This window comes from Gorilla gorilla, chromosome 8, assembly GCF_029281585.2.
Source record: "Gorilla gorilla gorilla isolate KB3781 chromosome 8, NHGRI_mGorGor1-v2.1_pri, whole genome shotgun sequence".
Lineage (NCBI taxonomy): Eukaryota > Metazoa > Chordata > Mammalia > Primates > Hominidae > Gorilla > Gorilla gorilla.
In genome coordinates, this window is record NC_073232.2 from 136,346,684 (window position 1) to 136,372,925 (window position 26,242).

Consider the following 26,242-nt stretch of genomic DNA (forward strand, 5'->3'; position numbering starts at 1 on the left):
TTTGAGACGGAGTGTTGCTCTGTCACCCAGCCTGGAGTGTAGTGGCATGATCTCAGCTCACTGCAACCTCCGCCTCCAGGGTTCAAGCGATTCTCCTGCCTCAGCCTCCCAAATAGCTGGGATTACAGGCGCCCACCACCATGCCCGGCTAATTTTTGTATTTTTAGTAGAGACGGGGTTTCACCACGTTAGCCAGCTGGTCTCGAACACCTGATCTCGTGATCCGCTGGCCTCGGGTTCCCAGAGTGCTCGGATTACAGGCGTGAGCCACTGCACCTGGCCTAGAAACAGAAGTGAGTATCATTTCCCCAAAGTAGAGTTGGGTTTTCAAGTTTCATTAAAGGTTGTGTCTGAGGGTGCAAAGTGAAAATGATACATTGAGGCAATTATCCAGATACGTAATGTCAAACTACCAGAAACTTTGCCTTAATTAGTGAAATAACTGAAGCAAAAAATGAGTATATGCCTAATTCCCGGAATAGCTGGCTCGAGCTCCCACCGGCTCCGGGGGTCAGAGGCAGAGCCAAGGGGATGGTGAAGTCAGTCCCCACGCTGCAGTGGTTTACGTGCTGACCACTCGGGAGCAGAGTGGCGGTTACCAGGACATGGGTTATCTAGACAGCTGGGGTTCTCATCCTGGCTCCATGGCCTGACACTTAGCCCACCTCAGTTCCTTATCTGAAAAATGGGGATGATGTGAAAATATGTAGTCTAATGGAGCCACAGGGAGGACTGAGATAATCCACGGGAAGCACCAAGCAAGGACAGGGCACCTGGGAAGTTCAGGAATCGTTGGCAGTGCTCCTCATCATGGTAACCATCCCTGTCACTGTTATTCCTGTTTCCACCTGCTCTTTGGCTTTTTAGCTGATGGGCCGGGTACATGTCCAGTCTGGTCTGTGTCACACACTTCCACATTTTATTCCAGCGTCTCCTAGAGGGCTGGCTTGCTGAAATGCATCCGAAATGAATTACTTTGCTGTCTGTTGCAATAACTAGTCCTTCATATTCAAATCCAGAAAAAGATCAAAACACATATATTTTAATGTCTTCTAAGTCCGTTGTGAAAAGCATCACTATGCTCTTATTAAAAATTCTGCTTTCATCACCTGCCTTAATATCCCTGTTCTTGAATTAAAAAAAGAAGTCAGAAAGACAGAGGAAAATAGTTATTTTTAAAGTAAGACCTTATCTTGTGAATAACTGTAAAATGTTCTATTTTAATAAGAAACCCAAATTTTCAAACAATAAAAAGGGGATCATTTTTACTTTAGAATGTTCCACCTTATGGTATTTTGGGCCCTAAGTATACAAAGAAAGCATACAAGGAGATAATCCAAGCTAGAAAGTATCAGAACATGCTTTAGCATGTCTCTGTCTGGGCTAAGCTGGGGTCAGATGTGAATCAGACAGGACTAGGCAGGATGAGAATGGCCTCTCAGGTGAAGAGGACAGTCCCTTGTCTCTGCACAGACATCCATCGGCTTAGCATCCCTCCCCAGAGGCCTCTCCCAAGGAGGCAGGTCTGTGCTGCTAGGCAAAGTTGCAAACTCCCACAGATCAACATCCCGTTTGAGTTCCTACATCCTGTAGTCCTCCTGAATATAGAGAGGATGGGTTCAACTGACTTCTGCAGGCTCAGCTCTAGTACAAATCAGTGCCATACAGATCATAAATATAGCCAGGAAATTCAAGAGTCTTGCAAAGTTCAAGTTAGTCCCTGTTGTTTGGGTGACCCCCCCCCCCCCCCCACTATTGGTGATATGGCACAGATGGAAATGGGGCAGAGGCACCATGAACAGAGTAACATTGCAAGAATCATCGGGGCCAGGCTCAGGGAATTTGGGACGGGGAGTCCAGGGTCTCTGGCAAGTCTCTGAGTCATCAAGATGAGTGAGCCTCAAAGGCGACACAGGGGAGAACCATGAACAAGCAGTGACACGTGCAGGGCCCGTGGCCTGGGGAAGGCTGAACAGGGATGGACAGTTTATGGTTTCACAGTTTTAAAAATTTGAGTCACTGACTTTAAACAGGTGAGGCAGAGCAGGGGACCAAGAAAACAGGAACAGTGCTCCTCCACAAGCCCCTGCCATAGGACACCTGGGTAGAGGCCAGCCTGAGCCTGGACCTTCCCAGTCAGCCAGCTCATCCCTCGAGGAAGGACGCAGATTTTTCTCTCATTGCCTGCCTTTAACATTTCTGCGCTCCAGGCCTGACCAAACCAGATTTATCCATTAGGTTCCATGACATGTGGAATATAATGAGGGCAAAGAAGTCACCCCGAGATGGGAGTTCCCCCGAATCTAAGGTGCCACTGTGCCTCCCTTTAGCTGTAGGACTTTGGACAAGTGGTCCCGCCCATTTCCTGGGGACATGCAGAAAATGGTGATGTCCCCCACAGCATGTTGTCAGGAACAAATGATATAGCCTGGCTGTGTGAGTGCTTTGTAGAGAGCACACAAAGGACAGGATTTTTCTTTGCAATGGAAAGTAGTTGCTGTGTTGTCCAAGAAACAGTTTCCGGAAAAAAAAGAAAAATCTGCCCTTACAGATCTAGAGTAAGAACACAATGTAGGTCTGAGGTTCCTAGCCAATCCCAAGCCAGAGGCCCCTCTGGGAATCTCTCCCAAGGGAAATGCATATGCCCACCTACGGGGATGTCACTTCAGGAAGGTCAACATGAAGGCCATATTTGACCATCAGATTTAGGGGGCATCCTCCAAATGAACCCATTCAGTAAAGTTTTTTTGTTTTGTTTTGTTTTTGTTTTGACACTGAGTCTCGCTCTGTCACCAGGCTGGAGTGCAGTGGCTCGATCTCGGCTCACTGCAACCTCTGCCTCCCAGGTTCAAGAGATTCTCCTGCCTCAGCCTCCTGAGTGGCTGGGACTAAAGGTGCGCACCACCATGCTCAGCTGATTTTTTTTTTTTTTAAGTAGAAACGGGGTTTCACCACGTTGGCCAGGATGGTCTTGATCTCTTGACCTCGTGATCTGTCTGCCCGGGGCCTCCTAAAGTGCTGGGATTACAGGAGTGAGCCATTGTGCCCGGCCCTCAATAAAGATTATTAAAGCCCTACTCTGTGTCAGGCTCAAGTGTAGAGCCCTGGGATGCAGCAGTAAACAAAACAAGTCCCTGTTCAGCTGCATCTTGCAGGCTGGTGGGGAGGCTTCCAGAATCCAATGAAGAAGAGGGCAGATGACCTCAGACGGGCTGAGCGCCATGGATGAGAACCCGCCGACCCACTACCCGGCTCACCTGCGAGTCCCTGCCTGCCACAGACTCCGTAGGCTGCCCTTCACGGCACTGTCTATGGGGTCTCTTCCAGAAACAGCGGGGCAAAGGCAGGAGGCAGAAATAAAACCTAATTTGCTTTCTGGGCCACATTCCTGTAGCTTAGTATTTGGCGGTGCTGTCTACCCCACTGGGGTAAAGAATTCAATTTGATTTGATTTGATTTGATTCTAATTTAAAGGCAGAGTTCTCACCCTGACCAGCAGCAGGCCATGTCCCACTTGTGTGAGATGCAGTGCAGCCCAGGGTGAGACGTGCTCAGCTCTCTCTTCCTAGCCCAGAGCGTTAGAGAAGATTCTTGTTTTCTAAAGGCACTACCTGGAGGGAACGGGCAGTTTCCCTCTTTGGGCAAAGTACCCAAGGAGATGGACAGGCCAGCCAGAGCCCAACGGACCCATCACAGGTGGCCTTGTGGCCATCTCTAGGGCCAGGTGTGCCATCAGCCTGAAACCCTGCTCCCACGTGAGCCAAACAAGGGGCCACAGCTGGGGCTTCTCTCCTCTCCAACTCCCTAGCACTCTGAGTCAAATTCCAGCAAGAAAGCGCCTCAGAGCAGCACTGCCCAACAAAAACAGAGTGTGAGCCCATACCTAGGTTAAATGTTCCAGGTGAAGTTAATTTTCACGTAGTTCAACTCGAATAGACCCAAAATAACCACTTCAACATGTAGTCAGTATAAAAGTTATTAATTAAAAATTTGCATTTTTTTCATACTAAGTCTTCAAATTCCAGTGTGTATTTTACACTTAGGTCCATCTCAATTTGGATGCTACATTTTCATCTGAAGTACCTGAGCTGTATCTAGATTTCATAAGACTTAGAGTCGGAAAAGGAGTTATGGACCCAAGCTGTTCCAAACATTCTTAAAAGTTTTCTAATAACTGAATTAAGTATCTGCTTTTAAATTTAAATTAGTTAAAATTAAATGAGATGTAAAATTTCCATTCTTCGGCCGTCCTAGTCACATTTCAAGCATGACCCTGTGGAGCAGCAGACACAGAGCTTGTCCAGCTCCTCAGAGAGCTTCCTGCACGAGGCTGCTCAGGCCAGGCGCTCCTGGAGCATGAGATCTGTTTCTTATTTCCTCCATTCCTCTCCTTACCCAGCCTCTCATCAAAAGGGCCTGGGAAGTCACTGCTTCCCGAGATTGAGTAAAACTCACCTAAGGCATTTGTTACAAATAGCTTCCAAGCCCTGTCCCAGATTTACTGAATCTACTTGGGGTAGGGAAGACAGCCGGGCAATAACCCGGGCACAGGTTTTCCTTCCTTCCAAGTCTCCTTTAGCCAGCCACTGCCACTGTTGTGAGTTACAAATTTGACAGAGCCAGGGCAGGACACACACCCCAGCTGGGGCTCTGCTGCTCAGGGACAGTGCAGAGAGTCCTCTCTTCTTCCACTTCCTGTGTGGTTGGGGAGACCAGCACACCTGCATTCGGAGTTCTCGTGAGCACGCAGGAGGCTCAGTAAATGTCAGCTGCCTCTTCCCACTGCTCTGGACCCCTCATCACACCAAACAACAGCTTTTGGCACAAGGAAAGCTCTTTCTCCACCTAGAACACTGGGTTGGAAGTCCAGGGGGTGGGTGCAGAACCAGTTGGTTCTGAGACTAGACTGATCTACAAATAAAAACCTTTCTTGACTGAGCCATTAAATGGTGGCAGCTCTCAAGCCCTCCCAAGAGAAAACCCAGGCCAGCTACCAGGCCAGCCACCAGGCCAGCCACTTTCATCTCAAAGATGAGCCTGGAGGCTTTGCTTCATTGCATGCAGACACCCAAAGCATGGAGACTAAAATGCTGAATTCTGGGCTCTTCTCAGAGACCAACCAACCCCATCCCCAAGTTCAGAAACAGACTGGCTTCCAGTGAAACGTGACCACGTGGGCAGAACCCCAGGAGGGACAGGTGCATCTTTCTGGGGCATCCCAGAAGCCTTATCTCTTCCAGTGCACCCATTCAATGCAAAAAGGGCCAGCTGTTATCCCCCAGGGTCTCTTCTTTTTGGGAACTTGGGCAGAGGACAAAAGGGAGTCAGTCTCACCTTACATTTTTTCCAGGCTCTTATTTCATCTTTCCAGAGACTCATACGCTGCTGATGGGAATGGTAAATGAGTACAATTGCTTGGAACACTGGCATTATCTACTGAAGCTTGGGCATACTCATTCCCAAAGACCACAATTCCAATCCTAGCTACGTGCCCAACAGAAAGGCATCCATATGCTGATCAAAAGACATCAACTAGAATGCTCATTGTACTATTTGTAGGGCCAAAAACTGGAAATCACACAGTGTCTACCCACAGTAGAACGGATAAATACAATTCAGCCGTGAAAATGGACAAGCTTCACCAGGGAAGAATCTCACAGATGTAGTACTGAGCAAAAGAACCCAGATATAAAGGAGAACCACACACGATTCCAGTTAGAGACAGCACAAAACAGGCCAAAAACCCAGGCCGCGGAAGGCAGGATAGCAATTTCCCTTGCATGGGTGCTGAGAGGTGGCTAATGACCAGAACAGAGCCCAGGGGTCCTGGGGTGCTGTCTGTATACCTGATCTAGGTACTGGTTGCATAGGTGAGTTCTGTTTGTGAAAATCCATCAAGCAGCACACTTAGGATAGATGCTCTTTAATGCATGAAGGTTATACTCCAATTCCTTAAAAGTTCACCAAAAAAAGAAAGCTAGATACATGGTGGTAAGTTTCTGCCCCATCAGAAACCAAGGAAGAGGCAAAGGGCACAGCAACCATTCGACAGGCGCATGAATGAGCCAATGCAGGCTGGTCCTTGCACCTTGACCATGAAGGCGGATGTTCTCCCATCAGACGACGCCCATTTCCTTTCAGAGGCGCCAAACCAAAGCTTTTAAAATGTGCATTTTAAAATGGTTAACAGAGCTCGTAACCACTTAGGGCTTATTTTACGACCCGCCTCTCAGTCAGACGGCTAATGACCTCCAGTTGCCAGGTTTGATGGGTTTCCAGGGTCTTAAATGGCTCCTCCTGGGTGGACTCGGCCAGGAGGCTGTAGATCCTCCCCAGCCACATCCCGGGCCTGCTCACCTTGGCAGCAACCTACGGGCTAGGCACACACAGGGCAGGGGAGAGGTCTCAAATGGGGGCTTTAAAAGAGATATTTTCCACATAGTCTTTTTAGCCTCTTTCCATAGAAGACTTTCTCAGGGCGGAAGTGGGTGTGATTAGCGCAAGCTCAAGTCACGCCTGCTGCACCCCCAGGGAAGGTAGCTTGCTCTCCCTCCCGGGATCTTTCCACTTCATCTCTGCAGGGCCAGTGCCCCCCGGCTGGGAAAGACACCGAATCCTTGCACTGATGCCATTAGACGGTTTCTACTTGGCAAGTTGCTTCAAGAATTTCTCAAATCTCTCAGTAGAGACAGAAAATCAGCAAGTCCCTGGAACCCTGGAGGCAGTGAGCAGGAGACACTAAACAGTGTGCCACCCGACTGCAAACGGCACAATTCAGGTGGCAGGTAGGGGCGGGGGCCTAGGTGGGAGCATCGCCCAGTTGTGATCATCGATCCAGTCTCTAGAAACAAGGATTCTAGCACATTCTAAGCCTTAAAATGAGAACTCTGGGTCCAGGCACCTCACTGGGGACTTACATAACTTCCCCCTGCACACCCAACACCTTCGCCACGTCTGCAGTCTCTGCCTCCTCTCCCTCCACGCAGCTTCCTCCATTATGACCTGGAGCTCTCCAATGCACCCCGCGCCTCTGCCAGACTGGGCTCACGGCATCAGCAAACTTGCTCATAGACCACTTCCCGTTCCTGTCCCCAGCTCATCACAACTGAAATTAAATGATCCTTTGCCTAAGTGTTTCCACCTCATTCACCTCCTAGACTCTAACCTCCATGAGGACAGGACCTGGGCATGTCTCACTCGCCACTGCCTCCCAGCAGCCAGGGCTGACTTTCCTTTTGAATGTGGCTGTGCTAGGCAGGGGGGTGCAGTGTGTGGACAAGACAGACAGGCTCCCAGCCCCCGCGGAGTTAATGATGTTTTGCAGGGAGGACTGTTTCAGTACATTCCTCTTTTCATGTTTCTGTTTCTCTTTTGTGTATCAAGATTTTTCCCCTAATACTTCTAAGCCAGACTTATTATTCAAGTTCTCTCAGACTCCTACATCAGGTAATACAAATATTGTGAAGTTTTTTCCTATTATTTTGCTTTTGAAAGTGAAAACAATGACTGTGGATAGCTTAATGGGGAAAATAAATAAAGCCAGCTTTTGCTTGAACATGGAGGTGCTATGTTTGTTATTTGCTGAATAACTTAACAACAGGCTGTGCATCCCCACGGTGGGGAGGGTACAATCCCAGACACCCAGGAACAGCACAGACCTCCCTCCACACATCTGAGGCTCCACGGGAGTAGCTTTGGCCTCCAGCACTGCAGGCTTCCTGCCCTGCTCTCTCTCCCCAGCCAGGAGGTATAAAGGATGGTTTCTTTCTTTCTTCAAGTGTCACAGCCTATTCAGGCCCATCGACTTGTGACAATGAGAGGAGAGCACAGCATCCCGGCTCCCTTTGAGCTCACATCTCCAGTGACCTCTGTACAAACCGAGGACAAAGAGAGGAAAATCTAGCGGCGGTGCACAGTCACTCCCCCAGGACGCTGCTCGGAAGAGATCTGACTTGGGCAGCTCTCTCCTGATGTATTCTGAGCACGGCATCCACCCGCTACACTCCCTTCCAATAAAAAAGTAACTTTAATGCTCATTCAAGAACCCCTCTTCCAATTTAAAACCTGAAAAGTCCGGGCTTTCCTTGGCTAGAACCTCCCCTGTCTTTGGCAGCCGGGCCTGGAGCATCCTCTCTCCTCTCTCCCTCTCCACTGGCAAAGGGGAAAGGGCAACTCTGAGTCTGGGCCAGCCTGCAGGGAAGGAACAAAGAGTCAGCACAAAGGAGTCCCGGGCCCTTCCAAGCCTCTTGCTCCAGGGAGAGATGCTTCCTGGGCGGGATTTTATTTCCTTACCAAGATGCACTATGCCCCCCTCAACTTTGCAAGGTGGCATTCTCCGGGATCCAGAATGACAAGGATGACCTACAGTGGCCCCTAAAATCCTAGACTGTCTCCAGGAGCATTTTACTCCACTGGGAGGGGCAGAGCTCACAGACAGGACATCAGGGATGAAAAGCCAGGGGAGATGGGCTGCCCCTCTCTTGGGACTGAGCCACAGAGTCACGACAGACACACACATTAACCACACAGAGGTACTGGAGAGCCACTGTGTGTCAATCTTTTCCATTTTACAGTGAAAAATCACCAGGACTTGAGGCTTATACACACACATAATGTAGATAGGTTTTGTATTCAGGTCTTCTCTTCTCAAAGCTGAGCTGTCAAGTCAGTGAGTTTCATTAGAGAATGTTGGTCCTTGTCCCTGTCTGTTCTGAAGAGCCTAGCGGTAGACTGTCCCAGATTCCCGATGCGTGGAGACTGAGAAAGTCACATGAAATTTCCCCAGCAGACCAGGCTGATGGCTCCATGAGTTAGTTGATTCAGCTCAGCGGGCATTTCCTAAGCGTGTGCTTAGGTCAGGCCTCCAGCCAGACCCCTCCCAGCACACCAAGGGGATTCAGCTGCAGCCCGTGCCCCCAGGGAGTTCACAGTTCACACAAGTTGCTATAAATCACATTGGTCTAGGATCAGCATCGTACAAGATCCCAGAGCCAACTCCAAGGGCGTGGACCCATGGTCAATCACACAGGGCCCTTTGCTCAGAAACACCCTATACAGGATGTATTGTTCTGCTTTCCCTATTTTTAAATTCTTATTTTATTTTATTTTTTTTTTTTTTTGAGACGGAGTCTCGCTCTGTCGCCCAGGCTGGAGTGCAGTGGTGCGATCTCGGCTCACTGCAAGCTCCGCCTTCCGGGTTCACACCATTCTCCTGCCTCAGCCTCCCGAGGAGCTGGGACTACAGGCGCCCGCCACCACACCTGGCTAATTTTTTGTATTTTTAGTAGAGACGGGGTTTCACCGTGTTAGCCAGGATGGTCTCAATCTCCTGACCTCGTGATCCGCCTGCCTCAGCCTCCCAAAGTGCTGGGATTACAGGCGTGAGCCACCGCGCCCGGCCAATTCTTAATAATTTTTAATATGCATTTCATGTTGCAGTGCGTCTTGCAAATTATATAGATGGATCTGGAGATACTTAAAATGTTTTCTTATCAGGATTAAAGGAGAGTGAGAACACATCCAGAGTGCTGTTCTCATTTCTGGTATATGTTAGAGCCAAAGAACAGATACTTAGAGAATGGCATTCCACCTCAGGTTTAAAGCTCATCTTGGGTTTGAGCAGAGACCTTTCCTGGGGCATGTCAGAATGACAATCAGAATCTTACATTCTATACCAGGAATGAGGATAGCAAAGGCTGTTTCCATGAGCCTGTTTATCATAAGTCTGATCTCGAACAGTATCTTCTCTAATGCAGCTCTGCCTGAGGATTTAAAAATATGGGGCCCTTTAATTCATCACGCTAATGTGATTACACATTCATCCCCAGAGTCCAGACCATCCCTGAGGCACTCAAGCGGAGGCCTTGTCTGTCAAATTTACGAGCCGAGGCTTACACTCTTTCAGCCCCTTTAAATGGGGAAATCTTTACCTTAGTTGAGTGATGTGCTCTGTCCACCACCTAAAGAGAAAATTAGGCCCTCCCACCAGTGCCCTGCTCTGTTAGTTTCTGCAACTCATCCCCAGGCCTGCGCAGTTTAAACACCATTTACAAACAAGCTTAATTTTAACCTTCCTTTGTGGAGAATGCAAAATCAATTAAGTATATGCTGATAATGCCCTCGCATCTCGTTCCAGTGGCATCTCACAATTAATGCTGCCCATGAGGCCGAGCCTGAGCAGCTCGCACAGTCCTCTGGTTATTACGAGCCTCACTCGGCTCTGGAGTTGAGCGCAGAGGGCGGCAGGCACAGCTCACTACATGGGGATTCTGCCTCTTTATAAAATCAGCTTGTAGATGGTTTAATTAAAATACACCAGAGCATAATTCATTTGGAATTGAGGCTCCCATCAAACCAAACTAGGCTGCAGAAATTTTACCAACCTTAAAAGCACCTACAAGGGGCAAGGTACGAATTTCATTTGGATGTTGCTTGGGTGTTTCTAGCTCTACGGGTAGAATTGTTTTCACCAATAAAACCACCTGCACTCAGAAATGGAAGGGGCACAGCAGATCTCACACAAGCCTCTTGCATTGCAGGTAAAGAAACAGAGACTCAGAGAAGTCAGGACAGCCCCAGGGCACAGAGCAGTCACTGTGCAGGCCTGAGCCAAGGAGGGAGCCCGGCTAGGTTAAGAACAAGCAGTCTCTGACTTCACACTGCCTATATTCCACGCCCAACTCTACCATCCAGCTGCAGGAATGTGGGCAGGGTGAACTCCTCTGAACTCAGTTCTTACATCTGTAAAATGGGGATATTAACTGTATCTACCTCAAAGGTTGCTGAGTGTATGAAATGAAATAAAGTAGATAAAACCTAAAGCATACTAAATACTCAATGCAGCCTGGTTTCCATTATCAGAACTCCAGCTCCCCTGGTCTGTCCTATAAACCAAACTACTGTCTAAGGTTCTTTATCTCTCAGAATCTCTCAGATCTGAGGTAGAAGGTCACCTCTGTGCACCCATCAGAGATGATGCACCCATAGAGCACCATGTGGACCTGTGGTACCTGTGAAATTCATCCTCCAGTATTTGTTGAACTTACGGAAACGAATTTTAATTGATTGTCAATTGGGATTGAAACATCCTCTAAAAGACAAACAACAATGCTAAAGCTTATGAAATTCTTAAATGCTTCTAAAATGCTGCAGATCCCTAGGTTTAATAAGAAAAATAAGGTCTGCAACTCAGTCAATGGTATTGTACCAGTGTCAGTTTCCTGGCTTTGATCATGTCTGAGGGTTGCATGAGATGTTCTCCCTGTGGGAAGCTGGGTGAAGGGTACACAGGGACTCTGTACTATTTTTGCATCTTCTTGTGAGTCTGAAATTATTTCAAAATAAAAAATTAAAATAAAAGTATGAGGCAGCATGTAGGAGTGCCAAGAGATTATGGGGACTCTGAGCAAGCATTCAGCATGTCAATACAGCCACAGCTGCCTGGTGTGGGTCTCACGTGACTTGGGAAGAGATGCTGAATGAACAACTGGAATGATTCTAAACCAAACTACTCAGAAAAAAATATTTCTTTTATCTTTCCATTTATTAAGATGTAGAAAAATTTATGTTTTGTCCACCATTTAAAAATTAGTCAACAACATAAAATGGAGATGTATATTACTGTCGCAACTACTGACCAATATTTATTGGGAAAACTTTGCAATGTGACAAAGGATCACTCTTAAGGATGTCTGGGGAGACCAGAAAGAGATTTAAAGTTTATGAAAATAACTGATGACACAATCCATTGAGGCCCTACTGTGTGTCAGGTTGACCAGCTGGTGTCTTGGGCGTGGTTTCCACAAGAAAAGCTGGCATTAACATGTCATTAACAAGGACGGATTCCATGTAGTATGGAGCAGTCTGGGAGTAGACAAGGTTCAGGGTGTCCTGATGCAGGACCTGGGAGGCCAGAGTGCTGCCCCATGGAGACCACGGTTACCCAGGTTAACAGCAGGACCTGGGATGGAGAGGCAGCCTGGGGCCCACTCCCTCACAGGTAGGGAGGTGGCTGCAACAAGAGGACAACCAACAGCAGGGCCCTCAAGAAACAGAGGTTCTTACTGACGAGGAGACAGAAACAGCTGGAGGCAGCACCAGGAGGGAGGAAGAACTTCCCCTTGAGGGGGCTCAAATCCTGAGCAAGGGCCAGGTCTCTGTCACAGCCAGGGCCGGAAAGCAATGCTTAAAGAAGAGGCCAAACCAGCAAACAGTTTTCCATGCCTCATCCCCCTCCAAAGGGTTCCCGCTCCAGGACCTAGGCTGCATGGAACTGTCACCAAATTCAAGTTAACGGCCTGTGTTCACCTTTGGGAATTCACAGTCCTATTTCGGTCTTGTTTTTATGAGTGTGGTTTCAGCTGCCCACCCCAAGACGTCCCCCCTCAAGCATGTGCTTACATAAAAATAACTCTGCCTCCCCAGCCAAGCCCTTAGTGAGAGGACAGGGATGTTGGGGTTTTGCTTTGTTTTTTGCTAGCCCTGTTTTCTGAAACTCTGCAGCAGCTGCAGGCCAGCGAGCATCGGACGGGTGTTCTTTACCCAGAGACGTGACGGGGAGAAGGCAGAGCTGCAAATGTCAGTGCAGAGGATGCAGAAGAGAAGAAAATCAACCCAGGCGTCCAATAAACCAAGTCTCTTTCTTCCGAGCACAAATGAATCCCATCCCATCAACAGGTTCTCCCCTTGGGGTCCTGGCACTGACTGTTCCCTCCTTCCAAGCATCAGACAGCAGCACCCTCTGACCATTCAAGAATCAACGGAGATGTCACCTTTGTGGAAAGGCCTTTCCCGCCCACCAGCTGGTCACTCCAGCACATGGCCCTTATGCCTGTCTATTCTCTGATATTTGCGACCTTGTCTGCTGCCTGTCTCTCTCTCTATGAGGATATGCCCTCTGTGAGCACTGGGACCCTGTGTGTCTAACTCACTGCTAGATCCCCAGCTCCTAGAACAGCATGGGGTACACAGCAGGGCCTCAATAAAGAGTTCTTTTCACTGGAGGGTGACTCTCAAGAGGATGTGCAGAGCCTGAGTCAGAAGAGTTGAAGACATTGAAGGGCCAGGCTCCCAAATGTTCTTCTTGATCAAAGCTGAAGGATTAGGGCAAGTCACTCACTTCTGCAGGCCTCCGTTTCCCTAGCTATAAACAGACGATCTGAAAGACACTCACCATCCCTGCACTATGGGTCAAAGTTTTCAATTATTCACTATACTCTTGCCTGTTTTCCTCTCACCCATCTGTCTGTCCATCGGCCCAATCATTCTTTCCCATGGACTAGGCCCTGGGGATGCCACGTTGAATAAGACACATTTCCTGTTCTGAAGGAACAGATAACCTTCCAGTGGCAGAGACAGAAAGGAGGCAATTCTGCACTGACCAGCTATCTGTCAAAGGAGACTCCTGGGCCTCCAGCCTGGGCCACTGTGGGGATGAGAATGGGGTCCTTCCCCAAGAGAAAAACAGATCTAAAATTCCACCACTGCTACCAAGTGATGAACAACGTGTGTTAGTTACAATCAGGGAATCTGAACATGAAACTCAAAGACAGTCACAAAGTCTCACCACAGATTGAGGACAAATGAGGCTCATTCCTGAGACCACTGTGCTAATTATCTGTTCCTTATCTTTGCCATAGGAGAACTGGAAATTCTCATTAGAAGAATGATTACAATCACTGCTAAGTTCCCTCAGTGTTTCTTAGCTAAAGAGCTTAACGAATCCAGGTCCATGCATGCACACACACACACGTGTGCACACACACACAAATGCCCAGCATCCATCCCCAGAGACTTGATGTAACAGCTGATGTAGGACCAAAGTATGTGCATTTCTTTCAATAAGCTCCGCGGGGGTTGCAAAGCGGCGCCCCTGATTTATAGCCACAGAGTTTCTGCCAAGTTTACTTCTTATTACAGTTGTAAAGGTGCTTTAGAATATCAGTGATAACAATGAAATAGATATCCATAAGGATTTTAACAGAACTTTCCTAAGCACAGAGAACACTCCAGCCACAAAACACTTTTATCTACCTCATCAGAGCTAAGTGGTGCCTGGGAACATAAATGCTGGAAGGACCAGCCTGAGGGCACAGCCGCCCTGTGGGACCACACCCCCAGGCCATGCAAGAAACCTGGCCCAGGGAGATCTCCCGGCCTGGCCTCCACATATTTCTTTCAATGCTTTCACCCAGCGTACCCTTGAAAAAACAACTTCCTAATGTATCCTGGAGTCACAATTACAGCCCCTTGCTTACTATGGGCTTGGCCAAATCAGATAAAATTTCATTCTCTGAATTGGTTCCTAATTTAATTATTCCCCGGATAAGCAGCCGGGCCGCCCATCACCGCAGGGGAGAAAGAACTGGAAAGATGCTGGCGCCACAAGTCGCAGTTCTTATTCGGCCGCGGGTGGATGGGGAGATGTTCTGGGCCTTGGACATCAGATGGACATTGGATGGACAGACAGATGGGTGAAAGGAAAACAGGCAAGAGTACATTGGATAACTGAAAACCTTGACCCATAATCACATAAAAGAGGGCAAGCTAACCACCATCTGTTCACCCAACCCACCTTAATCTGCTGCCCCAGGCCAGTCAAGAAGGCAACCTGGGGCTTTAGTAAGAGTTTAGGGAGAACTTTTGGAGTAATTGGATTGTAACTCCAAAAACCGGTATTCAATCCTGTCTCTTTATGCGTGGCCTCTCTGGCCCTCAGCTTCCCCATCTATAAAAAGGGGCCGAACCATGTTCGCCCGAAGGCCTTTCCAGCTCTAAAATTCAGACAATTCAGTATCTCAGCCAGGATCACTGACAGGGGGATCGGGATCCCATCTAAGAACAAAGCCTTTTCTAGGGCCAGGGAAAGAGCATTGCTTAAAAAATGAATCTTATTATTAAAAGAAAGTGAAAACATCTCATAAAACATAACCCTAGAAACGGAAACACATGTCCACACCCAAAGAAGCTTGTACACAAACGTTTATGGCCGCCTCATTCATAAGAGCCAAGGTGGAGGCCACCCAAGCGCCTATCAATGGACAAATGGATCCATGAAACTGTGGTCTATCCGTGCGATGGAATGTTATTCAGCCATGAAAAGGAAGGAAGTGCTGACGCATGCCACAGCATGGATGAACCATGACAGTTACACAGAGTAAAAGAAGCCAGTCACAAAAGACCTCATTCTATGTGATTCTGCTCATAGGAAAGTCCACAATAGAGGAATTGGACTGGACAGAGACAAGAAGTAGATTTGTGGTTGCTCAAGGCTGAAGGGTACATGTGGGGGAATGGGGAGATAAAGGGGTGATAGCTAAGGGGTACAAGATGTCTTTTTGAGATAAAAAAAGTTCTAAAATTAGCTGTGGTAGTGGTTGCACGTATCTGTCGATATACTAAAAAACATGGAATTGTATACTTTGGGTGAATTTTATGGTGTGTGAATTACATTTCAGTAAAGCTGTTAAAGAAGAATAGATTGAGCAGGTTTTTCAAAAGTCTGCTTTATGATTTTTTTTAATAACTCAGTTGAGAACTTTGAAAGATACACATGCATGTCCTTCAGTACTTCTGCGGCTTCCTAAGTGATCCAGCGGGTGACTTCCAGTGAGCACGTCTTCTCACCCTTCCATCAACCAAAAAAACTGCTGACTCAAAAGGGGGCAGGCCTGCATTTTTCTATCGACTTGTTTCCATTTTAATGGCCAAAAGCAAATTTATTTTCCACCACTCAAATGGCAACTGAAGCTTCATCTTCTTTTCAATACATCATTTTTCTTCTCTGAGCCAAATTTTATACAATGCAAAAGATCCCTGGATTTTCCATTGTCGATAGGTGAGCAAACGATTTTTTCTTTTTTTTTTGCCTGGAAGATGTTTCTGAGGAGGAGCTCACAGTCACCCAGCTCCCACTCTTCTCTTCTGTACATCTCCTCATATCTAATTTCTCATAGAAACTGCTATCAAGTGGGTATAAATAGCTTTTCAAAGTTAGGACGACACAAAATGTCAGGCTGATACTGTTCTCGTTAGTCGGAGCATGCTTTCTTCCCCCTCATTTATTCCCACTAATAACTTTCTTAGGCAAGTTCAGCGTGTCCTAAAAGCAGCTATTTCCTCTGACTTTCACTATAATGCACTTGGATCACTGACCTGATGCGGCATGGGACTCGGCCTTTCTGGAACATATTTTCTTTATTAAAAACTGTGACTGATGATGAGAGAGGATCACGCCACCATGGGTCAGGCTGGAGATGACCACAGGCGAGGAAGTGGTAAGCCTCCGCAGTTCAACACGCCCAGAGCTCAGAGGAAGATGGTCCTTCCCAAGGCTCACGGTTTCTAAGCCCACACAATGTTTCAGAGAGGGTGCCCAGGCAGAGAGATGTCAGACACTCTGAGGCTCAGGAAGCTGCACCTTTGCAAGGCAGAGCTAGGGAAGGAAAGACGGAAGGGTCTCTGCTGCCCCAAGGAGTCCAGTCCTGAGGCATCAGTGTTCAGTGGGACGGAGGAGGAGCTGACCCTCCCAAGGGCAGGGGCCACGTGCTGGCTGGGAAGCAAGGACAAAGGAAGCCCTTGGTACCTGCCTCTCGGGGAGTCACAGCTGAGGGCCCAGGACCCTCCTGGCTGTCTTCTCATCTGCCCTTCATCCTGTGATGAGACAAGAGGGAGGTTGCCAGTTGGGGGCCCACCTGCATTCAGTCCTTCCCTGCAGGCCAGCTGACCTCTATGGCCCAACCTTCTCCGTTAGAGCCTCTGGGCCAGAAGGTGACCATTGACGGCTGCCCAGAGAGCCTTAGGAACAAGCTCCCCCATACCAGGGGCAAATGGCCTGCCCAGCTCCTGCTGCCCCATCAAGCCCCCCACTACCGAGAACAGGCCGAGGCCAGACCAGAGATGACATCCCACCCACAGTAAGGGATTAACCAATCATCCGGGTTGTCCTTCATAGAAAAATTAAAGCTAAACAGCCCCCAGGAATCCAGTGGAGGAAGACACCACACAGAGGCCTTCACAGTTCACCTCTGAACCGGACATGAGAACTTCCTGCTCCCTCCACCAGACCACAGAAAGGGCACTAAAACTCCCGAACATCTTCCTAGAGCAACAGCAACTCCGAAGTCAAGCAACTGGTTACGTGACACAGAGGTCAGCCAGCTGCAGCCAAATCCCCACCTGGATGTCCAGGAAACCAACAACAGAGAAGCCAGGCCCCTGATGATACCCACAAGATCTCGGCCAAAACTCCTCCACCCCACCGCCCTGGGCCGCTGCAGCTACCAGGCAGAACCATCAGAAGTGTGTAGAGAGAAACGCGAGCCCTCGGCCCACACTCCCCAGGGCAACCCTGCTTTCTTGTAATCCTGGCGGTTCCTTCCATGCACAAAGCAAACAGGGTTTGGTGTGTACATTTGGAAGGCTCTTTACATACACAGGTTCACAAAGCAGAGAAAATTAATCCTCAGTAGACCCATAGTCTGATTTGGGGTTTGGAAATTACAGTCCCTAAAAATACATGCCAGGACATACTTTATATTTTTAATGCAAATATTTACATTCCAAACAAAGGAGCATGGAACTTGAAGCCAAGCTATTTATACCAGCTATAAGAAACACCAGCAGCCTCCACATTTCTCGCCTGAGTAGACGGCTCCGCTTATATTCCTGAAACAACAACCAAATTTCCATAACATTTTCCCCTAAGGCTCTCAAGACACAAAAAACTGTGGTCACTACGTTTTAATAGCCCCAAAACCTAATGCCAGGAAATCCAAAGTTATTCCATTAGACTCTCGACTCCTTGGGAAATTGAGTGACAAGTGTGAGCTCTCCTGTGCCACACTATCAAACTCAGCGTTCACATAAAACCTCCAGGAGAACCTAGCCTTTGGAAGAATCATTTTTAATTGACGCGTTAATGCAACACATGGCAGTCACTGGCCACTAAGTGAGAGTCCAGCTACATGGATGTACCGTGAGCCCCAGACACCCTCCTCCTGAAGAGAGCCTCATCAGGCTGGGAGAGCAGACTGCACCCAGGAAACTGGAGCCCAGCACAGTGTGGGACAGGGTCAAGGTTGAGAAATACAATAGAGGAAAACTGCAGAAGCTCAGAGGAGGAAGGATCCACACCTGGCTGGGGGAGGGAGGTATGGGGAGGAGATAGCAAGAATGACTGGCAAACGCTTCCTGAAGGCAGTGGGGGTGGGGGGCGCGATGATGAAGTAGGCAAATGTGGGGGCTCCCCCTCTCCAGTGGCCGGGGGACCCAAGTGCAGCCAGGTCCAGGCCCGGCTGGCCAGGCATCTCGTTGCAAACACAGAACCAGGTCTGGTAAAAGCACAGGCCCTGTGGGGGGCTGGGACCAAGAGAGAGGAGGCAGAGAAGCTTCTCCAGGCCCAGGCTAGGAGTCGACCACTACCTCAGCTCCCTGTGAATTGCGTTCAACTTAGAATGTGACCTTGAGATCCATGGATCACCATTATCTCAATCATGCTCTGCCAACAAGTAGGAAAGAGATGTTCTTGAATTTAAAGCCAGATTATTTCCTACAGCAGACAACACCCATTTGACACACTGTGGCCACTTCTACCAAGTACGTACCTAACAGATGCCATTGACCACCCTCCAACCGTGGGCCGGGCACGGAGCCCAGCACATCATATTCCTTGCCACGGGGCGACTGTTCTCCACCACCCCAGATGTTCCCTTCCATGAGGAGGAAGCTCCCCCTGTGTAACTTTCCTGTTGTCTATACGTGGTGGTTTCTACACCATCCCAGGAATATGGAAGGAGGGCCTGGACATGACAGCCCAGCCCTGCATTTCCCCATGGCAAGAGGCCCTTCGCCCTGCTGGGAGAGGCTCCTCCAGCTCCGCAGGTGATGGGGTGGGCGGGTCTGCCTGACTGCCCCTGTTCCCCACTTCCTTGCCCACTGGTTCAGCCACATTCTCCAACAACAGCTGCAGTCGGGAACAGCCATCGCATGCGGATTTCCACCTGCCTTCCTCCTTCTCCTCCTCCTCCTCTATCTCTCCATAGGTTTAGACCACACCCAGAAAAAAGTGATTCCATGTGGGGAGCTCCCCTGAACCCTGAATTGTACTATTTCAAATACTCCAGCCACCCAACCAGGTAGAGATCATTAACCCCATTTTACAGATGGGGAAACCGAGATGCAAGCTAAGCCACTTGTTCAGAGCCACAGTAATGGGACGAAGCAGCACTGCATGAACTTGAACCTGAGTCAGCGTGGACCCCAGGCTCAACCCACTACCTGCCCTGCCCCACCCAGTGCCTATGCGATCTAACACCTGGGCTAAAAGAGCGTCCATGTCACGGGCGCCAAATATTTGGCTGACAAGAAACGTGAAGGTACAGGTGAACTTACCGCCATCAGCATGAGTGAGCTGCCAGGGGTTACAAAAGGGAACACAGCTGCCCAGACCACTTTCGTGGAAGGGTAAGATAATACATCTTACACCTCTCTCGACCTCTTAGACTCTGAAATGCAGGCTCTGGCCTCCTAGCAAAGGTGCCACGGGCCCAGTCCCTCGGGACAGCTACCTACAGGGACACAGAAAAGCAAAAGCAAGACAGAACCTCCCTGAGATAGATCCAGGGCCACCCTGGGAGGGATGGGATCACCACTTCTCCTTGTATGCCCTCCCCCTTGCTGGCCACACCACTGTCTTTTTGACCACAGGGAGCAAAAGGGTCCGTCCGGCAGGGGCGTATTCTGTTTCAAGAGAAAATGCTAAGCCACCGAGTTCCAGCCTATTGTCAGAAAAACATAATTGTGCCTGGCCTGTATCTAATTATCTGCCCATATTGGGGTATTTTCCAGGCACCTGGGTGCCTGGGCTGTCTGTTTCAATATTTTTACCACAAATGCAATTCTGGAAAGTGTCCAAGTTTCTATTATAATGATACCCTCTGCTTTTGAGGATCTGCCAGCCTTACTTTCTTCAGAGATCTAAAAGGCCTGGGCCACGATAAGTTCTAGAAATGTAAAATAGGCATCAGGGAGAGCCTGCCGAAGCCAGGAGGCCCCCCCCCCGCCGCCCCGCCCAGGCCCCCTCTGGGCTCTTTTAAGCTGAGAGTGGGGTGAGATGTAACATTCACAAGCGAGCTACACCAGCACAGTTCCACCTAGAGCCACGCGGTCTCCTCTCTCTGGTTAATTGCATCAAATATGGGCACAGCGGAGCTGCTCCACAGCCTGGCTGCAAGGTCAGCTGAAGGGTCTTGAAGGGTAGCTGTTTACCAGTGTTCTCCTCACACAGATGAGGAGACAGAGTCCAGAGAGTGAAGCCGCCACCCTAAGGAAACCTAGCTGGAGCCAAGGCTTGCAGGGGCTCCTGCCTATATCCTTTGAGGTAGAATATACTGGAATCAAATATGGAGACATGCACGGTTAGGAGCTCCGGGGCTGAAGAATATCACCCAAGCCAGTGTTTACTGAGCACTTACTGATGCCAGGCACTGTGCCAAGCACTGGCAGGTATTAACTCTTTGAAAAGACACCCGCCCTCAAGCCAGGGGGCGAAGTCTTCTCGGAACACTCCAATCTCAAAGTCGCTACCCCGGGCTCCTGCTGCACTTTGCCAAGCCCCGTAAGATGCCTGTCAACGGCGTTATATAACTGACTTGCACGAGCTCCACCTCGCCCACTGATCTGAGTGCTGTGCTCTGTGCTGAGCGCTGACTCTCTGCCCCCATGCACCTGGCCCAGGGTTGCAGGGCAGAAACGCTGCAGGTCCTGCTGCAGACAGTCTCCTTTCCTCTCCATCCCTTTGGAAATCAGCGAAGATGAGAAACTGCTTCCCACTTGCCACCTCCCCACAACTTAACCACTTGCTGATTCACGCCGCCTCCTCCTTCTGGAGCCACAGTTGTTCTTCTCCCCTCACCCCCTTATTTCCCTCCTGCCTCCACCGTCATTCCCAATCCCTCCTCCTGCACATCCGGATGGCTGAGAACTTGGTGTGTGTCATCTCCAACAGCTTCCCAGCCCTCTAAAGAACACAAAGGGATATACCTGTGTGACCTGTCTAGCAGAGGGCCAGCTTCAAACCTATAGGGACGCAGCACGTGATAGGTCTTGTGATGAACTGTCTTCCTCCCCAACTCCCATAGTTACAATTTAAAAAATCTATGTTGGCCCAAATGGACACAAAACCTTTCTCCTTCTTCCTGGACACTCCTAACTAGACACCTAGACTGGACACACTAATTAGATAACTGTTCCATTTATGGTCCATCTCCTGCTGTGGAGACACAGGTCTACACATAAATCATTTTGTCCCAGTGCTTTATTTGAAAGGAGAAACTATCTCAGTAAAGAAATCAGACCCTCATACTGGAGGCCAATAAAGAAATGCCTTGAGCAGTGGAAACACTCAGCCTCCCAACACTTAGCCAGCTAAGTGCAAACATGATCTCCTCATTCACAGCACTGGAACAGAGTGACCCTTTGAAGTAACTTAATCTCATACCTGAGCATCCCCTTTACAGACCAGAAGGGGAGGGAGGCTGCGTGATTCTCACCAGTGACTGAGTCACTTCCAAATCACAAGCTGCTAAAGAGACGTCCGCTGGCTGATTGCTCAGATCAATGACACTCCCAAGTCAGCTACCACTTTTAAAAACAGTCTCTGCTTTTAGAATTTAGACGACTCTTCTTTCATACAAATGTGCTCCAAATGGCATCTCTGCAATCCTGGGCCTGCTGAGGCCCTAGGAACGGGGACAGGGCCTGAACGTGTAGATGGGAAAAATGAGAGCTGCCAATTACAGGGAGTGTCCACTCCTCTGGGAGTTTCTAAGAGGCCTCAGCCCAGTACAGTGGAGATGAAGGAGCTGGCCAAGAGCTGGAGATCAGAGACCCCCTGACTTTCCACTTACTGGCTATGTGACCTTGGGCAAGTCACTCCCAACTTAATATCATACCTGAGCATCCCCTGTTCAGGGGGTGGGTGCCTCCCACCCACTGCTCTGAAATTCAATGTCCACACCTGGAAAAGGAGACTCCTCACACTCCCCCAAGTCCACCCTCCACTCCCCGACCCCTGCTCCCAAGCCTTGTTTTGCATCACCACCCTTCTGGGCTCTTATGGCAGCTTCTGGACCATTTGTCTGTCTACACAGCCAATTCCGCTTGTCCCCATCCCATGAGGGCTGGGACCCTGTCTGTCCTAGCCCCGCCAAATCATCCCAGAGGCTCAGCTGTAGGATCTATTTGGTGAAAGGAATTATATGAAAAGGTTCATGCAGATGACTTTCTACATCATGGGAATTCATTCAACAGCTGCTGAATGAACACATGGCACACAAGTACATGAAGGAGCTCTGCCCGCCTCACCTCCAGCTTAGGGACCTGGCCGCAGGCATGATGGGCAGCCATCAGTTCTTAGTCCCTGGGCCCACAATGGGTGTGGCTCCTGTGCCCTGCTCTCTGATGCAGTGACACCCTTCCCAATAGATAAGCACCGGGCCAGATGGCAAGCTTCAGACCTCCTGGAAGGGCACTCACCCCTAACCCTCCACCATACTTCTAGAATTTGAGCCCACATTTAAATACCCAGGCTGGAGAATCCTCTCGAAAATTCACAAGACCTGTCTACTCTGTTTTCCCCCCAACTGGCTGGAGCTGAGTCTAGTCTGTCCCCTGTAGATGGGCATGTGCTCACCTGTTCAGGACAGCCCTGGGGTCTCCCTCTTCTCCCCAGCCCCCTCCACTAGCAGGGGACCTTCCAGCCGAACTCGAAATGGCTTGGACTACCACAATCCAGCACTAATCTACAGCTTCCCCTACTGCAGACTCCTGGGGCCCAGCTAGTTAACTTGGAGTTTCTTGTCTGCTGTTTCTCAAGACGCCAAATAAGTAGAATCCGCTTCCCACTTTACCAACCTTTCCCCAAACACTTCTTCTTGATGCAGGAATTAATCTTCTCTCTTCCAGGCATGTGAAAAATCAAATGTTTCTGATATCTCACCTTTCCTGGCCAGGGGCAGCAGCAACCAGGGATGACAAAGGTGTGGAAGGAAACTGCAGCCCTCACAGCAGCCACGGTGACCGTGCTGGGTCCCTGGCCAGGACAGTGGCTCAGACATGGCGAGCTTTGATCATCCAAGAAAAGCAAGGCACACATGTGACCACTGTGGGCCGACCTGCCTGCCACCCCCTTGGACAATATCCTGGATGAATTACCCCTGCATGCTTCACCTACAAGCCAGCTCACTGCAATCATCCAAAACCCAGAGGAGAGAGCCGCAAAGACAGGGTTGGACTTCTGCAGAGGGCTCCTGAGCTGGCTCTCCTCCAGAGCTCGACTTTGGAGGGAAGCCCAGACCTGCAGCTCCACCTCCAGCTCACCTATGTGCCCACAGGAAGGCCATAACAAGCCACTTTACCTCGCCAGCTCAGTGTGCCCATCTAGGAGGTGGCAAGAAAGAAAATCTTCTGACAGTTTCTCAGGAACTTGGGGAAGAAAAACTTGTTTGCGAAAACCTACCTACTTAGAAGGCATTTTTATTCCTATACTACTTTGAATAAAATCATATATGATCTATGTATGTCTTTATGTATCAATCAAGAGATCCTAGTTCAACATTCAGTTTGTAAAATTAGTAAGTGCCATGTTCTGGAAGGGAAGGTTCCTGATTTTGCAAGGTTGCCGGTCCTGGGAAGAGGAGCAGGAAAGCGGGGGATGGATAACGGTCCAGGAAGGTCCAAGGAGGGTCCAGGAGAAACGCTGGGCAAATCTCTAGGCCTCAGTTTACTTCAGGGCCCCTCAGGGGGGTGCAGATGCCCTCGGAGGCCTTTCTGCCCCAACGCTGGGTGGCTACCCTAACCCACCGAGGCATCCCACAACACTCAGGAATTGCAGCTGATAAAGAGGGGCTGGGGGCACTGCTAGGGCGCCCAGAGGCAAGGGTGAGCCCCTTTGCTCAGCCTCACTGACCGGCTTGTCACATCCCTCTGCGGGGCATCCCGGAGCCACACTTCATTCCCGAGAACTCGGTACAATTAACCAACGTGAACAAGGCGAAGGCGCCCAGCTGTCACAGCGGCTCCGCGCACGCAGGCAGACGAAGAAGGGCCCCCGCCCCCAGGAGCTGGTCCCAGCCTCCAGCCTGGCAGCCTCCTTCGAAGACTTCCCTACACTCGGCGCGGACCTCCAGCAGCCGGCAGCCGACAACCCACCCCAGCCTTCCTCCTCTATACCCGCCGTCCCAGCCGCGCCGGCCGGCCCCAGGCGCAGGGCGGGCGGGCAACGTGGGCACCCGGACAGCGACGGGGAGGTCAAGCAGCTGTGCCCAGGACCCGGGCGGCTCCGAAGCCTCAACACGCACACACTCGCGCGCACGCCGGCCAATCGGTTGCCTGGAGGAGTCGGGAAGGTGCTTCCACGGCTCTTCATTCATTCTCCCAAAGGCAAGGTTCCCTTCGCCCCGGCGCCTCTATCCTGCCATCCCAGGGGGCCAATTGCGCCACAGCCCGCCACCCAGCCACCCACAGCCACCGCGTCCTATCTCCCGGCACACACAACCCAACAGACTCGCATTACATCTCCACCGCCAGCGTCGCCTCCGCGCCCCGGCCGCTGCCATCCGGTTCCCCAGCTTCGCCGCCCCGTTGCCCCGGCTCCCCGCCTCTGGCCTCACCGCGCGGCTCAGAGCTGCCTCGCTCGGCTCGCCGCACCCAGGCCGGCCAGCGACGCCGCCGCCACCGCCGGGAAGCGCCGGCAACTCCCGAGTCACGCCGCCTCCCGAGACGCGGCGGGGCGCAGGGAGGGGACAGCAGTGGGGGCGGGGCGGGGAGGAGGAAGGAGGAGGGGGCGGGGAGCAAAAGTTCACACCGCTCGGGGCTCAGCCGCTCCCCCATCTCTTCCCAGGCCCGCCCCCGCCATCCCCCTTCCCTGAACCGGGTCCCACGGGCTTAGGCGCGGGAGAGCTCTGGCCTCCCCGCCCGGAACCGCCGCAAGGCTAGAGCCAGGGTTCTGGAAGCGCATCCGAGCTCGAGACCGGGGAGAGAGTGGCGGATGCCCACTTACCTGCCCCGGGCCGCGCCTGGAAACTTCCCCAAAGTGCGATAGGGGTGTGGGGGCGGAGCGCAAGGCTGGGGGGAATCCCCGTCCCCTACAGCCAAACGACGCGCGCTCACACCGCGAAAGCACTGGTCTGTCCGTCGGTCGGTCCCCCGCCTGCGGCTCCCAGAGCTGGGCGGTGCAGGGGCGCCCCGATTCCGACTACTGGGCTCCTTCTCCCGGACAGCCCGCCGGTGCGTTCCACGCGGCTTGCGCCCCCCGCCGGCCTCCGGCTATCCACGGCGCCACCACGCCACTGCTCGGTCCCCTGTCCCCTCGCTCCGGCCGCGTCCTCTCTGCGAGGGAGGGGGCGTGCGTCGCCGCTGGGTAACCCTTCCCGCGGGGTCCTCAAGCGCGCAGGGCGCCCGGAGCGCGGCCAGGACCAATGGCGAAGGGACTCCTCCCGCTGGGGATCGCTGAAGCCTCGGGGAGGCCGGGCCAAGGAGCCCGGGGCCCAAACCTGCCTCGGCTCGTCGCGCTCGCAAGTTCATTGTCTGCCTGGGCCGCCGCCGCCACCGCCACCGCCACCGCCACCGCCACCACCGCGCCGGGAGCGCCGCGGGGAGTGAGGCTGCGCGCCGCCTCCGCCGGCCCGGACTCCCTACGCCCAGCCCCGGCCGCCGCCGGCGCTGCCTGGCCCGAACCCGCGGAGGGGCGCCGGAGCCCCGAGCCCAGGGCCAGACCTCCTACCGCCGCTCCTCGCCGCCCCCACCTCGGCGTCTGGCACCTAACTTGTACCTGAGAAGCCTGAGTCCAGCCCGGGAGCCTCTGCGGCTCCGGCTCCACGGGAGCGCGCCCAGCCCCGAGCCTCTAGCCCCGCATCCAGGGCGCGTCAACCTGACTCCCCGAGGGCTGGGAGGAAAAGTTTGGGAGTGACGTGCAGACGGCGAATGAAACATCCGAGGAGAACCCTCCCCCCGCCCCATGTCGCGCTGACACACATCAGCTCCAGTCTGGAATGCGAGATCAAGGCGTGTGCGCCGAGCGGTGGGTTTGGCCCCTGCCCCCTCCCCCTCCGAGTCAACACTGCTTGTGTGTTGCGGTGATTCCAAATAAAAGCACATCGAAACCCCTGAAATCTGGCAGTGACATCTTGCCAGATACTTCTTTTTTTTAAAGACAGAGTTTCGCTCTTGTTGCCCAGGCTGGAAT

General features: G+C 51.1%; 1 protein-coding gene across 3 annotated transcripts in view; it reads right to left on the minus strand.

Moving 5' to 3' along the window:
* The window catches only part of CHST15 (carbohydrate sulfotransferase 15), an 85,741-nt gene extending 59,672 nt beyond the window's left edge, over positions 1-26,069 (minus strand). The window contains exon 1 of one of the 3 annotated variants that reach the window (XM_004050240.5): positions 25,829-26,069. The gene's annotated coding sequence lies outside the window, so the exon portion shown is untranslated. Of the gene's footprint in view, positions 1-24,668; positions 24,990-25,057; positions 25,778-25,828 lie in introns of those variants that run through there. The other 2 variants (XM_055352285.2, XM_004050241.5) reach the window with 2 other exon arrangements.
* Positions 26,070-26,242: the final 173 nt, after the last annotated feature.